The following is a 16108-nucleotide window of genomic DNA, read 5'->3' on the forward strand; positions in this document are numbered from 1 at the left end:
TCTAAGGCAAAATTTTGAAATAGGAACACATTTTTTCATATTAAGGGGAAAAATGGCTTCATCTCACTATATTTCTAAATCTCTTTGTGTTACCTGATATATATCACAGATTTATGACTTCACAGAGGAAAATATGTTGGTATAGAATTTTCGACTTGAAAAGTAGAACTCACAAAGGAAAAGTAGAACTCACAAAGGTAAAGTGCCGTTCATATCGTATGAAGAGAGCATACTATCAACGTGACACTACTGTTGATGTTAACCTTGAATGTGTGGCTGAGGTACGTTAGACAGGCTCCTCCCCCAAACCCATAACCTAGTCCAGTCATAACAAAAGCACCAATCAAACCCAAATGGAGGGACATTCTACAAAATTCCTGACAAGCACTTTTAAAAGTTGTCAAGCTTATCAAAAACAAAGAAAGTCTGAGAGACTCACAGCCTAGAGGAGCCTAAGGAAATATGATGAGTAAATGTAATGTGCTGTCCTAGATGGGATCTGGAATAACAAAAGGACATTAGGTAAAAACTAAGGAAATCTGAGTAAAGCTTGGACTTTAGCTAATAATAATGCGTCAGTGTTGGTTCATTAGGTGTGATAAATGTAACATACTAAAGTAGGGTGCTAATAATAGCGGAAACTGGGGATGGGGCCCACGGAAACTCTCTTCTCAACTTTTCTGTAAATCTAAAACTTTCTAAAAATATATTTTAAAAAATGAGAAATAGAAGTAAAAATAATTTACCCTGAAATTTCAAAGAAATGAGGTGTAAGATCTCATTCACTCCCACTTGTTCAATAATTCTTTGTGTTTGATCAGGTATATTATAGAAGGAACCTCTAAAAAGGTTGACAATTTATAGCACTGAGGCTTTTTGGCCATTTGGAATAATTAGTCCTATTGGACACAATGTATACATCACTTACTTAGGCATTAAAATTATGTGTGGAGAAAGAAGAATTTAGGGGCTTTCTGAAATTATGATCCTCAGTAATTTTATATGAGAATCAGAATCAAAATGAAATTTCTCTCTTGACCCTTCCTTTTTACAGGACTGTGAAAGAGTTACTTGTAAGGGGAAAGAAGGGCAACAGCTGAGGAATCATGTTCTCGGTGACAGCTGATATGCTCTGTGCTCAGATCTTTCAAGTGTTCTTCATGCTTAACTGTACCATTTGCTGTATCAATTTTTCGTTTTTCGTTTTTTCTTTTTGATGCTTAGCAAAGTGCAGGGGAATGGCAGAGAAGGGACAAATTCATTACTAAAGATGGCTTATTATGTTCTACCTCTTAATCTCATTGTGGGTTTTTCTTAACTGTATGGTCAAGATTCTCCACACATTAATTTTTATCTTATATGATAGTGTAGGTTTTTAGTTTTTGTTTTGTTTTGTTTTTTGTGGGTTTTTTGGCTAATATAGAATACTTGTTTTTCTATTTGGGATGTTGGACCTAGGAAATGAGAGCAACCAGCATTCTCTTCATTTTGCTGGTCCTTATCACAGCCTAACATGCTTCACTACTGACCAGGCAGCCACAGGGCTTTATTTATTGCACACAAATTGTCCACCTATTGTATGCTAGGCTCTGTTATAATAGGCATTAGAATTACTGGGAGAACAAAGTGGTTTGGTTTCTGTTGTCTTGACGTTTTATAGGATTGTGGGCTGTGAAAGATAGTGATCAACTAAATGAATTGATTGGAATTTGTCATGAGTAATACAAAGAAAACGAACCAAATGCCATGAAAATAATTGCTTGAGGTGAGGTGGGCATCCACTTTATACAGGCCTCTGTAAGGAGCTGCCATTTGAGCTTAGGAGACCCTTTCCTGGTAGTTGGTTTAGACTCTTAGATTTCCTGATAAGCTTACTTAGAGCAGAAGAAATGATAATATCACATAATTTGCGATTGTATAGAACTTAACCCTTTACAAAATGAGTTCAAAATGTAAAATGCATATACTCTTCAACTCAGCCATTCCTATTCATAATTAGTAGTGATTCTCCACTCTGGTTGCATAGTAAAATTACTTGGGGAGATTATTAAATACTCATGCCTGAGCTCCACTCTCAGAGATTCTGATTTAAGTGGTCTAGTGGAGGGAGAGACTGGGGAGCCTGGGCAGCAGTATTTTAAAAGATCTCTGGATTATTCTAAGGTGAAGATTTGAGAAATACTACCATAGAGAAATACTCGCATCTATGAACCAGGAGCCTGTACAAGGATATTACTACGGAATTTTTATATAGGAAAAAGATCGCAACATAAATATAATATATACTGATATGGAAAGATCTTTTTTTTAAAATATTTTAATTAATTTTTTTATGGCGACATTGGTTAACGAAATCCAATAAGTTTCAGTTGTATACTTTAACAGTTAGATTTCTTTCTGTCACCACATGTTTGACACCCTTTACCTCGTCTACCTTCCCTCTCCTCCTCCACCTCTTACCCTCTGATAACCATAGTCCATTGTCCATGTCCATGAGTCTCTGTTTGTTTGTCCTGTTCATTCATTGCTTTTAGGTTTATATCCCATATATAAGTGATATCATGTGATTTTCGACTTTTTCTGTTTGGCTTATTTGGCTTAGCATGATTATCTCAAGGTCCATCCATGTTGTCGCAAATGGCAGTATTTCATTTCTTCTTATGGTTGAGTAATATTCCATTGTATACATGTACCACAGCTTCTTTAGCCAGTCACCTATCATGGGATACTTCGGTTGCTTCCATATCCTGACCACTGTGAATAATGCTGCTATGAACAACGGTATGCAAATATCTTTTCATATATAGGTTTTCAAATCTTTGGGGTAAATACCCAGTAGAGGGATTGCTAGATCATACGGTAGATCAATTCTTAGTTTTTTGAGGAACCTCCGTACTGTTTCCATAGTGGTAGAAAGATCTTAAAGACATGAAAATAGCAATATGAATGATATGAGGTATAGTTTGATACTATATATATATGTATGTGTGTGTGTGTATATATATAAAAATCCACAAAAAAATCTACATAATTCTGTATGCACGTATGAATGTATGCCTGGGTTGGCTACTGTTCAGATAAGCAAGAGAGGAATTATGAGACCTTCAGAAAGATCTAAGCTGAATGCGAAATAAGGAATTGTAGGGAAAGATTATGAAGACTTTACTTCCCGTTGTGCCTCAGAAAAATGAAGCATGATATCGTGATTTATGATATAAATTTTAGAGATGATATCACTGTGCCAAAATGTTAATGTCTTTGTGTGTTGCAGAGGAAAGGTGACAGTAGAAAGGGGCTTGGAAACTGGAAAGAGAAGCTACAGGCAGCTACTTTCACATTCTCACCCACTGCGATGCTCTTCCTTTGAGGGCACTGTCCCTTCTTCTTCACTCTTTAGCAGTGGTGCTTAATCTGTGTGAATCTCTAGAATACATATCCTACGTGTGCATGCGTACGTACACACACACACACATACACTTTTTTCAGCAACCAAGTATTGCCCTGAATAATTACATTAGGCTAAGAGCATCTTACTATTTATCAAAAGAGATAGGTTTTGAATGCTTATAACTGTGACGTGAAAAGTATTAATACATGTAAATTTACAGCTTCCCCCTCGCTATTGTCCTCAGTTAAAAGTAAAAATCTTCAGAGCAGTTCTTGTGAGGAAAGCAATTAAAACAAAGAAGACCCATCCTGCTCAGGGGTTACTAGGAGGAAAGGTGAGAGAATTTGGGTGTGTGCTGTGGGGGAACACATCCAGTGGGGTGGGGAACCAAGATAGCAGGACAGGGAGGGTTTCTCTAAGGGTAAAAGAGAGAAAAGGAGAGACTTGGGAATTTTGAGGTACAGAAAATTGTAATAAGAGTTGTAGTGGGCTAAGCTCTTGGACTTCTTTGATGTTTTAGAGAGAGAAAAGTGAATGAAATGTAGAAACTCGTTTCGGCTGGATTTCTTTGTGACAACACTCCGTACTGTAGCTGATATATATTAGCTGCTCAATGTTTATGATGAATAGATAATTTTGGATAATAACATATAATTCATAACATGTATGAATTAAAAGAGTTTTTTTGAAACCACAAAGAAAAGCAAAATGTTTTTCTTAAATAAAAAATAAATGTGTCGATTAACAAGTGATTAAATGGCAACAACTTTTAATAGAATTTTTGATTTCTCTATTAATATCAGAGTCATGAGCTAACTTGGTATTCCTATTTCTTAGGTATGGGAAAAAATAATCATTGAACTCAGAGTTGGATCTTTCCATAAACCATGGACAGAGAGTATAGATTTACACTATGCTTCTATTTGGTGATAATTCAATATACAGAGCCTACTGCATGTGTTGTTATGACTGACTGAGCTATGTTTAGAACAAGTTGTTCATGTTAAAATGGAATTTCTCAGTTTAGATATGGAATGGGTAAAAAACATATTACTTATGATTCTTCAAAAATTATATTAATGCTAATGTATAGTAGAGTTCACTAGTTGAACTCATACTTATTGAATTCTATACTTATCGAATATCATGCATTTAGCATATACTACACCTACCTTGTACAGAGCTCTGCATAAAGATTAGGAATGCATTCAAATTAGGTTTAAAAAAAAAGATGAAGATAGCATCTCTAGTCTCAAGGAATATTATTCAATAAACATTTTTTCTACCATGTCCTGTGTACTGTGCTAGGCACTGCAGATATAGTTGTGAGTAAAATCTTAAGCTTACAGTCTGATGAGGGATAGAAACATCGGTAAATCATTACCCAAATAAATATGAAATTATAACTGAGGTGAGTGTTTGAAGGAGGATATAAACAGGGCTATAAGAACATGCAGTTGAGAAAACTTATGGACATCAGCAAAGTCCTCTCGAAGGAAAGGGTAATTGGGTTGGAAATAGGAAGAAAGGAGATAATAGGTAAAGGGAGAGAGGGGTGAGGATTCTAGACAAAGGAAGCAGCAGCACATGAGCCATCTTAACAAGGGTTGCCTTCCATATACAATATAATCATATTTGTATAAAATAAATATTAAAGTAAATAAGAAACAAATTAAATGAGAGTAAAATTAAAAAAGTAGATCAAAAGTGGCTACACTAATTGTTCTTGGCAAATCAAAAAGATATTTAAAATTTAAAAATTTACCTCTTTGGTTGAGTCTGTAATTGCAAAATAACTTAGGGATCCTGTCTGTCCTGCAGACTAGAATAAAAAGTAGGTGTAAGCAAACAAAAAATCTTGAGAATGCAAAGTATGTAATGGGTTTTACCCATCTTTTCTCTCTTATACAGCTCAGTTTGTATCTGTATGAAAACTATGTGAAAACTTGCCAATGACATCACTTGAAATAAGTGGGCTTCACATAACTCTATGCCATACAGCTACTACTCTAGATTTTAGCCCTTATTTGGCATATCCACTGTGCCCAGTAATTTGCTTACCAAAGCTCTTCTATCACCTGCAGCCTATTTCTTTGTCCGAGCTTTGTCTATAATTTACAACCCACATTTAGTAAACAGTATCTTTATGAAAATCACATCTTCTTATTGACTTTTCCACCTAACAAATTGAATAAAAAGTAGAGTTTGTGGCTCTGAATCTCTCAAGCCTACTAACTAGCATTTATTAAACCACACACTGTTCCAATCACAATTTGCCCCACCAGGAGTCAGGCTGTATTTGTGATTTATTCAGTTAACAGTTATGCAATTCATAAAGCCCAACCTCAAAGCAAGTGACAAATTGTTGAATTATTCTTCTATTCGAATATTGACTAGGGAAATCGATTTACTTCTCACTAATTATATGACCATTGACAATTACTTTAGCTTCAGAGAGACTTAAATATAAAATGAGAGGAATGGATGAGGTGAGATTCAATGTTTCATTTTACTGCAAAATTCTGTGATTTTTGCTTTTTGAATAGTATCGTTATTGTTAATGTCCATCTATGGAGTGTTAACGCGCATTATCTTCAACAATCCTTAAAATAACTCTAAGGTAGGTAAATGATTTCCACTTTACAGATCAAAAAACTCAGAAAGGTAAAGTAATGCGTAAGTTACACACAGTAAAAGTGTCAAAAACAAATAGAATCTGGTTTTGATGTGATCTAAAGCCTAAGCTCCTAACTTTTACTTCCTATTGGCTGAAGGAAGTATAATTACATGTGAAAAACTGTGTGGATTGCACCTCAGATCTTCAGTTGTGATAGAATTAAATCTTGGCTTGTAAAAATGATCTACTTTAAGTTTATGTTTCAGAAGAAGAGGATCATAAAGCCCGGACATAACTACTAGGACACTAACGATGCCAATGGTAGAGACACCTTGGGAGTACTGGCAACCACAGAGTGGAAGAGAGCACACAGTAGTGATAGAATCACACTCCTGGCATTTATTATCCAGAGAAAAACTTATGTATATGTGATCATTCATTAATGGGATCATTATCTCTGGAACTTACAAGATGAACTCCTGATGACAGCCAACAGGCTGGATTTGACCTGGTTCCTACTGCCTCCGCATTCTCCCTTCTCTGTTCTCTTCCCTTTGCATCTCATGCTGTAGTCACACAGACCTTTCTGCTCAGAGCCTGTCATCGCTGCATCCTTTGCCTGGAATGCTTTTCCACACAACTTTTTATGGCTGCTTCCTAAGATTATTTAGATTTTGGTCTTAGCATTACCTTTTCAGAAAGACCTTCCCCAGTCATGCTAACCTAAGCAGCCCCTATTCCGGTCTTCTTTAGGCCAGCGTTCGGTTTTATTTTCCTCATAGTCTTTATAAGTTTCACATTTTAAATGTTTTATAATATATTTAAGAAATGAGATCTGTCTGGTTCTATACTGAATCTCAAGTTCCTGGCTGGCTGGCTGGCTGGCTGGCTGGCTGGTTTGTTCGTTCGTTCGTTCGTTCATTCATTCATTCATTCATTCATTTATAAGTAGACAAATACATAAATGAAAGAATGGCTAATTATAAATGAATGACCCAAGACAGTTTGGAGCTCCAAAATTTGAGAGCTAGGAAGAACTTGGGTGGCTAGATGAGAAAAACGTCAATGAGTAGAGAATTGACTATTAGAACTGTGGATAACAAAAGGGGTTCTATGGCAAGTAACCTCCCAGCGTGAGCTGATCATAAATTCCTAATTGAGCAGGTCTAAGTGGGTAGTCATGCTCCAGGCATATAACTTCTTTACTGAAAGGTTTATCTTTGCCTTAAGCAAGCCCAGTCCATTGTTTCTGTGCCTCTAGGCTAATATACTTTTGAAATAAGCTGCAACCACCTTCAGGGGAGCACGTAATCTTGTTAACTATCCTCTAATCCAATCCCTGACTAGTTTCCTCCCACCTCCATGTAATCTTTCTTATGTTCCCTCCTTAATTTCGAATACATAGAAGAAGCTGTAAAACTGTTATTCTTTCGACCATTTGAGACCTCGCTCCCTGGTATATGTCATTGGTTTGGCTCAAATTAACTCATAAAAATTCTCTACAGGTTTGAATGTTTCTTACATCAATAGAACTCCTTCTGAAAAGATAAAAGCTTTGGCATTATTTAGTCAAAGGTAGGAAATATGGTGGCTTACAAGCAATTTTAATTATGTAAAGTGTCACTATTAAGAAAAGAGTCATTAGTTGTTCTTAATAGAAACTAACAGGGATGAGTGAAAAGATTTTCAGTTAAAAATAAATGATTTACCAGCTGGAGACTATAAAATACTACAAAGGCATTCTGTAATGTTACAAACTGTTTTAAGAATAGTTAGATGTTTTAAGTGCAAGCTTGCTAAGGGATTAAGAGTGGATAATAAAGATGATTTTTTTTTTTAGTTATTTATGCGCTGGCTTGAAAATTACTGCTTGGCTATTGCCCATGGTAATATAGGTCATCACCCATGGGAACATAACATTCTAACAATAAGCGTTCTGTTTCTGTAACCCCGCTTGCACAACCAACTTGTGGGTTGACAATTAGTAAATAGAAGAAAAATAAACCTTTGTGTTTAGACAGAATGAGGAATGGGGTTTAGGGCTTAAAAACCCTGTACCTCTACATTTCAGGGCTGCTTAATTTGGGGTCTGCGTACTCCCGGCAGACCCAGCTGGCTGAATAAAGAGTGTGTTTCCTATAACTCACTGGTTTCTGGTGGTCCGTGTGTCTATTGGGGCCTGGCGGCTACAACATTTATACTCCTTTCATCACTAAGTTTTTAACCAGTGTTATTTCTTCAACACTCAATAAATCTCATCCATATATAACTAGGAGACTGGTATTATTTTTCTCCTTCTGCTCTTAGGGTTACCTTATTAGAGGTCACACAATATCCAGGGCAAGCCAGGGACCCATGTAGAGGAATCTTGTCTTCTGAGAGAGATAGTGAGCCATGTGGAAATGGAGTCAGTGTGATTCTTTACATGGTTAACATGCTGCTTCCCTTGGAGGTGGGGTGTAAGATTTCTCAAGGAAGGACATTTATAGTGATTAAAATTGCTCAGAGCTTGCTTCATTGTGTAATTACGATGCTGTAGTATGTAATTCTGGCAAGAAGGGAATATGAAAGAGACAGAAAATCTCAGACAGTGACACAGAAGGGCATGTGGTGCAGATGCTACCTCAAGAAAGGGGGCGGTGGCAGCAGGAGAATACTCACCAATTGGTATGGAATGCCTCTCGGTCACCTCCCAGGAGAGCTGAGAGCACAAATGCCCAAGGGCAATGACTGTCTGTTAGCCTGCTATTATTCTATAATGTTTAGTATAGCATTATAGTATAGTTTGTTTCTGCCAGAGAACAAACTGGCAGAAAAGGCTTTTGGAAGTTGATATTTTTCTGGGAAATGAAGTGCAAAGTATCTCGTAGAAAAAAAAAGTTAAGAAATTTTAAACATGTGCATACCTTAAAAGCCAGTAAATCCACTCCTAGGCATATGCCCTACAAAAATGCCTACATATGTGCATAAGATGTACATAAACATCCTTAGTGACATTATTCATAGTATTGAAAACTGAAAACAACTCAAAGTTCCATCAACAGTAGAAAGAATAAGTAAAGTATGGTATATTCATACAATGATATATTATACAGCAGTAAGAATGAACAAACTACTGTTACATATAATAATGTGGATCAATCTCACATAGTGTTAAGAATACAGGTTAAAAAATATATATACTGTATGATTCCATTTATACAAAGTTCAAAACCAAGTGAAACTAATGATGGCATTAGAAGACAGCGTGGTGGTTACCTCTGAGAAGATGGTTGGCTAGTAATGATGAATGAAGGGGCTAGCGGTTACACAAATATGTTCACTTTGTGATAATTCATCAAGCTGTACACTTAAGATATTTGCGCTTTCCCAAAAGTATGTTCTATTTTAAATTAAAAAAAAAAATAAATTAGGAAATGATATAATACATCCCTCCAAAGTGAAATGAATGATGTTGGATGGAATCAAAGGGACAGAGTGACCCTGCTTTCCAGCCTGTTTTAGGGGCTTCAGAAAGTTTAAGGATGACTGTCTTCATTCTGGAGATCGGCAGCAACTGCAGGGACAAGAATAGCCCGGGGCTGACAGTGCATCTGTTTCTTCTCGTCCTGGTCAAGGTTTTCTAATTTGGGCCCAGGAGAGAATCCATGTCTCCAGGAGGCCACACTGTGGCATGTTAAGCATTCTGTATGGACCAACAGCCTTGGTCTGTGCATTTGGAGGAGTTTTACAGGAGAAGACAGCACAAAGGGCACACTTGTCCCACTGTAAACTGGCACCAGGATTTAAAAAATGCAAGACACCTGTTCTTCTGCAATTATAAATTTCAGTATGAGATTTCTAGTGTTTTAATTGCCCGATACATTCTTTTATATCAAATAATTGTGGGCTTTTCTGACATGGAAGAAGTTAGGACCATAAAAGCAGGAAAGAAGGCAAAATGGAGTGGCGGTAGCTTTTTTTCTCAGCTTGTAAGGAACTATTTTGTAGTCAAGACCAAGCTACATGTATTAATTCTCATCAAGTGGGATTCTTTACAGAATGAAAACGTCGTCTGCCCTTGAGGTGAGCCCTATGGGACTGTCCACATCATACTCTTTAAAAAGAACAGATTAAACCTCTCATAAAATGCTTCTTCTGACACATCCTCATTGTATATATTAAAATTCCCTTGGTGCCCTTTTGGCAGGTGGGATTCTTGTAGTTTCAGTGTTGCACAGGCTGTGTACCAGCTGGCAAGATGATATTTTTTTTCTTTCCCTGGGATATGTAAAGGAAGAAGTAGATTGCTGTTTGTTGAAATAGACTGTATATCTCACAAGTCCCATTTCAATAATATTCTGGAGGCAAGAATGAATTTGGGATTGGAAAGGGCAGTACCACATGGCTAAATAAATAGCATGAGGTCCCTCAACACCTAGCCAGCCAGCAGAGTTACAATGTGACTTCGAGGCTTTACATTTCACAGTTTCTTTCTTTAGCAAACAGTCTGAAAGGTCTTATACAGAAACAGAATTTTAAGTCTGAATGCTCAGGAAACTTGGTCTTCGAACTCTAAAGCTGTCACATAATCCCTTAAGAAGTGCCAAAAACTTTCCAACTAAACCTTTTTATGTCTCCAGTAATCGTTAGATCCAGTATGCTTTAGGTTTTCCTTCATAATTAGTCTTTTGAGATGTAGACATATTCTTGTACATTTCTCCAGCTTTTAGACTGGACTCTGCCATCATAGGTGTATGGAGCACACCTATAGTGTCATGAACTGGTATTGCGAGTCTAGAAATTCAAGATATTTTGGCAAAGGCGGAAAGATTGGGGCTTGGAGGAGCAAGGAACCAGCAGGTCCTGAGTGCTCAAGTTTGATGTATGGCTTGATCTTATTTCTTCTCTCAAGTTATATTTCTTTAGGTGTGAGGGAGAGGGACTATCTAATGCAAGTGAGTGGAATGATTTTTGAAGTGTACCTTCTCAAATGGTTTATTTTATTATTCTTTAATGTAGAAGAAAAATGAAGGGCTCTCACCTCATCTCATGCTAGTCTCTTTCTCACACATTGGACCCTTATCATTCTGGACTTCTTTACTTCATTTTTTGTGTCTCCGGATCTCAGGACCTTTGGATATGTTACTCTTTCTCCCCTGGCTGCCCTTCCCACCTTCTTTTCCTATCCTTCAATCATAGTCCAGATGTCTCTTCAGGGAGGCCTCACCTATTACACTATCTAAAGAAGATGCTACTCCTCCATGCCATATTGCAGCACTTTATTTGATGGACTCATGGCATTTATAACACTTTGAATTACTTATTTACTTGATTATTGTGCATTTCACTTATTATGATGTAAATTCCACGAGGCAGCATTCATGGCTAACTTGTTTATCTCACGTAGTACAGTATCTGATATATATAGTATACTCAATAAGTGTTTGTTGAATAAGTGAATGAATAAACTCATTTTGGGTGATAAATTTTTCTTTTTACTCTACTAGGGTTTTCCTGAGGCTCGCGTCTTAGATGTTTTTCTCTCCAGGAGACTGTTATAACTGGTTAAATAAAAAGAGTAAGGATAACCATTTATTACAATTTTAGAGAAAGAAACAATGAGAGTTGCTCTTATTTCCTCTTTCCAGCCCTGTGTTAGTCATCTAACACTGCATGACAAATTACCTCAAAATTTATCGGCCTAAGACAACAATAAACATCTATTAGCTCTGTGGATGAGGAACTCAGGACCAGCTTAAATGAATGGTTCTGGCTCATAGACTCTCACGAGGTGGTACTCAACACATGGGCTGGGACTACAGTCACCTGCAGACTTGACTGGGGCGGGAGGAACAACTTCCAAGGTGGTCCACTCGTGTGGCTAGCTCCCAGGGGCTGGCTATTGACAGGAGGGCTCAGTTCCTTGCCAGGTAGGTTTCTCTGAATGGCTGCCGAGTGTCTCCAAAATGGCAGCTGGCTTCCCCCAGAGCAAGTGATCCAAGAGAGCAAGCTGAAGCTGCACTCCGTTTTGACTGAGCTTCAAGAGTCACACGGTTTTATTTTCAGTATACTATTTATTACTCGTCAGTCCCATTCAATGTGGGAGGGGATAATAAGGGTGTCAATATCAGAAGGGAAGAATCATTTGAGGTGGTGTTAGCAGGTTGCTTCCACACATCTCTACATGATCGTGTCCTTTGGTTTTGGGGCCTTTTCATCTTGTTTCTCTCCCTCAGTCAGTCAGTAGCAATATCAGCCAATAGCAATATCAGGTCTTGGAGATATCTCAGGACGCAGAGACATCGTAGTAGTAATCTGCATGCCAGAAACCGGTAGTGTTTGTGCTTACTAGTATGGGTTTCTGCATGCATGTAGAGATCCTTAGGCCTGTCACTGTGCCTGAATAAATAATAAATACATAGAAGTTTCTCTACAAATACAATTTTTTTTAACGTGAGATGAAAAAACAAAGGGATCAATTTTTCTCCATCATGAACCTGAGGGTTGGTTCTGTGCTGTGACTTATATACACAATTGCCAGACTTCAGAAATACAAATCAATTTTAATAGAAAAGATTTAAACATGTCATTAACTTTTAATTTTCATAGTCTGAGTAGATGCTTGTTAGTCTTGAAATCTATTCAGTACAAACCAGACAATTCTTTCACTTTCATTTACGGGCAGTTTGATCTCTTTCTCTGGTATTGAAATCTATTCAGTACAAACCAGACAATTCTTTCACTTTCATTTACGGGCAGTTTGATCTCTTTCTCTGGTATTTGCATTTGGTGGAGTTTAGTTCCATGATTACATTTAATTCCTAATACACAGAATGGGTATTTTTAAATCTTATACTTACTTGCCTTAGTCATATTCTATCTCTAAAACAATTCCATAAATGTTATCAAACCTCAAATTTAATATAAAAATTTTAAAAAGTTTAAAAAAAATTTTACATTAATTAAAAAAATATAAATTAATTAAAAAATTTTAAAAATTTAATGTAAAAATTTTATTTATAAGAGGGTAGGAAGGTAAATGAGATCTGGGATTGTTTGACAGAGAGATTTAATTGTAGTTTTAATAATTTATTTCTTGTGCTAGATGATAGGTGTATGGTTTTTGTTTCGGTATTCTTACTTTGCAGAATATTTCATAATTTAAAAAATCTAAATGAAGTACTGAAACCTTCTGAGAACTATAGGCTTGGTTGCTCGATAGTGAGAATTGGTATAGGATTATAACAATGTCCAACATGTGTGTAAACAACACTTATGCACTATTTTTTACTGGAGTTTCCATATTTTTTGTATAGGCCTCTGTTGCTTCCAACGTTGACTTCACCTTTCATCCAGGTAATTACTTTGTGTAAAATCAAATGTACCTTTCCCTCACTTTCATCTGTAAAAGCGAGTCGGTTGCATTAGGTCATTTTGAGCTTAATGTATTCGTTGGCTGTAATATGACTTAGGTATAAACATTTGAGTATTGAAAATAAAGGTCCTAGAAAATAAATCTAGGCTTATAAAAGGAAGAATTAGCCTTTAAAAATTTCTCAATTGCTTCTCTCACATATTTTATTTCATTTTATTTTTTATTATTATTTATGCCTACAGTACCTGGTCTTCTTAGGTGGTCTCCCATCCAAGCACTAACCAGGTTCAACTCTGCTTAGTTTCCCAGATCATACATTGGGCTTATTCAGGGTGGCATGGCTGTAGACCATGGATCATGATTCCACTGGGGTGTGAACCCAGGACCTTCTGCATGTAAAGCAGATGTGCTAACTGCTACACTATAGAACAACATCCATTACATATTTTAAATAATCTTTAAAATATAAACATTCGACGAATACTTGCTCTTCTGCACTTTCTGTTTGCCTTTCAAGTGTTGCAAAAGAGTTCAGGGAAAGTAAGAAAGAGATGAAGGAAGGGACACTTGGTGTGGCTAGCTTTTTTTTTTCTGTATATGATGTAGTTGCTATACTTTTATCACAAGGCGAATGCTTAGAGATTTGTAGATTAAATTTCAGTGAATGCTTTGGGGTTTCCCTCATATAGTCTCTGAGCATTCTACCTTTAGTTGGAGAAATATAGGTCTTGACGCTTGTCATTGGCTATGCTGGAATGGCTGTACTTCTCTAAGTTCCAGTAATTATCTCTCTATACCTATGATCTCTAGAAAATGACACCTCAGTGTTCACAGAGTGATGTTTCTAGCATCTTAGCTGTCAGAAATATAGGGAAAAAGTACTTAGGGTATAGGAAAAATAAATCCCAGATGCAAGGACATCGTTGTCCCAAGTTTCATTACAGTATTGGTTTTCAACCTTGGCTGCACATTGGAATCACTTGGGAAGTTGTAAAAACCAAACCAAACCAAACCAAACCAAACCAAACCAAACCAAACCAAACCAAACCAAACCAAACCAAACAAAAACAGAACAAAACAAAATAAAACCAAACAATGATGCTTGTTCTCATTTCTAGAGATTCTGATTTGTATAGTATGGGTACAGACTAGGCATTAAGACTTCAAAGAATTTTTCAAGTGATTCTAATGTATGGTAAAGTTTATGAAGCACCACATTAAATTGTTAAAAAAATATTTTCTGTATGCGAGGGCCTGAAAATGTGATTCAGACTTACCGATGCCTAATTCACATACAGTCCTAACCACTGTTGAATAAGGTTATGCAGATTAAAGGTGACTAGTTAAAGGTTAATGTTATCTAGAGTCAGGCCCAGTGTAGACAGAAATGAGAGCTATCAGCCAGAATGCAAGGGAGGGGGAGTAATGTCCATTCTTTCCTCTTGTGTGAGTAGAAGCAGAAACCTATTACCAGTAATCCTGAGTCTTAAGCATCTGTGAAATGGTATGATGTTTATTTAGCAGTACTTTGGACATAGTGAGCATTTAATACCTATTCATTGAATAAACAAATGAATATATGAATAAAAGAAGGGAATGTTGACTAAGAGAAATACTCAATGAAATAATCATGCTCGTGAGAATTACCTAGCAATTCTATAATACTCCTGAAATAAAGAAGGCAAAACTCTTATATCTCTCTTCTTTTTATTTCCCTGGCATTTGTAGAAAGGTACTATATCTTAGTAGTATTGAGTCTCCTTAAATCCTAAACAGGAATGGAAATTGCAGCTCATCTCAGGTCTGGTTTGAGTTCACCTATCATTTAGTTCCCTCCCAGGAAGCTGGAAAAAGTTTCTTTTTTCATAGCTGTTTCATGATCTAAATGTTCCCCAAATAAAATTAAACTCTGAATATTCAAGGACATTTCAAAATGAGATATGCTGCCTTTTTTTTTTTTTTTTTTACTTTCTCAGCAGTATCTTAAGGATTGAAAAGAACATTTGATGAATACATTTGATGAATGATAGTTTTGGGGCTATTCTTAATTTCCTCACCAACTCTGGAAGCAGGTTCCATTTCCCACTCCTCCATGTCTGCACCTCTGCCCCAAGCTGCTGTAACTCATTCACAGACGATGTGCTTTCATTTTGAGACAGCAGTCAGCTCTCCTACTTCAATTCTGTTAAAGGAGCTTCATCTCAGGATATTTACACCACTTCAGGTTGAATTAAGTTCTCCTTAACGTTCCCAAGGGAGGCAGAAAAATACTGAAGTGCCTGCTTCCCTTATCCTTCTGCTAAATCAATGCCACACTTGACTGGCTTCCACTTGACTCATTATGTGCAGTATTAGAAAAGAATTTTTTCAACTAACATCGAAGAGGATCGGACCGAAAAATGAAGTGCCTAAGTATGTCAGACGAATGAAGACAGGTGAAAAACAAACCAGGAAATAATTTGAGTTGACTATATTTGAGTACTGTTGTCATGATACAAGGTTTCTGTTTCCTTTGGGTTCATGATACAGAAGAGAAGAAAGGTGAAAGAAGTGTTTGTTTTCTTTTACTTTAAAAATAGAATTACTGTTGTTCATTTACTTTAGGAAAAGGCTTATTTTTTATGTTAAACAAAAGTAAAAAAATTTTAAACATGAAAATAGTAATAGGCAAAAAACTGAATGACATAACTCCTTGGGTTAATTTTTTTTTAAAAAAAGTTAAAAAAATTTAACTTTGTAATATAGT

This window comes from Pteropus medius, unplaced genomic scaffold (assembly GCF_902729225.1).
Source record: "Pteropus medius unplaced genomic scaffold, Ma_sr-lr_union100, whole genome shotgun sequence".
NCBI classification, from domain to species: domain Eukaryota; kingdom Metazoa; phylum Chordata; class Mammalia; order Chiroptera; family Pteropodidae; genus Pteropus; species Pteropus medius.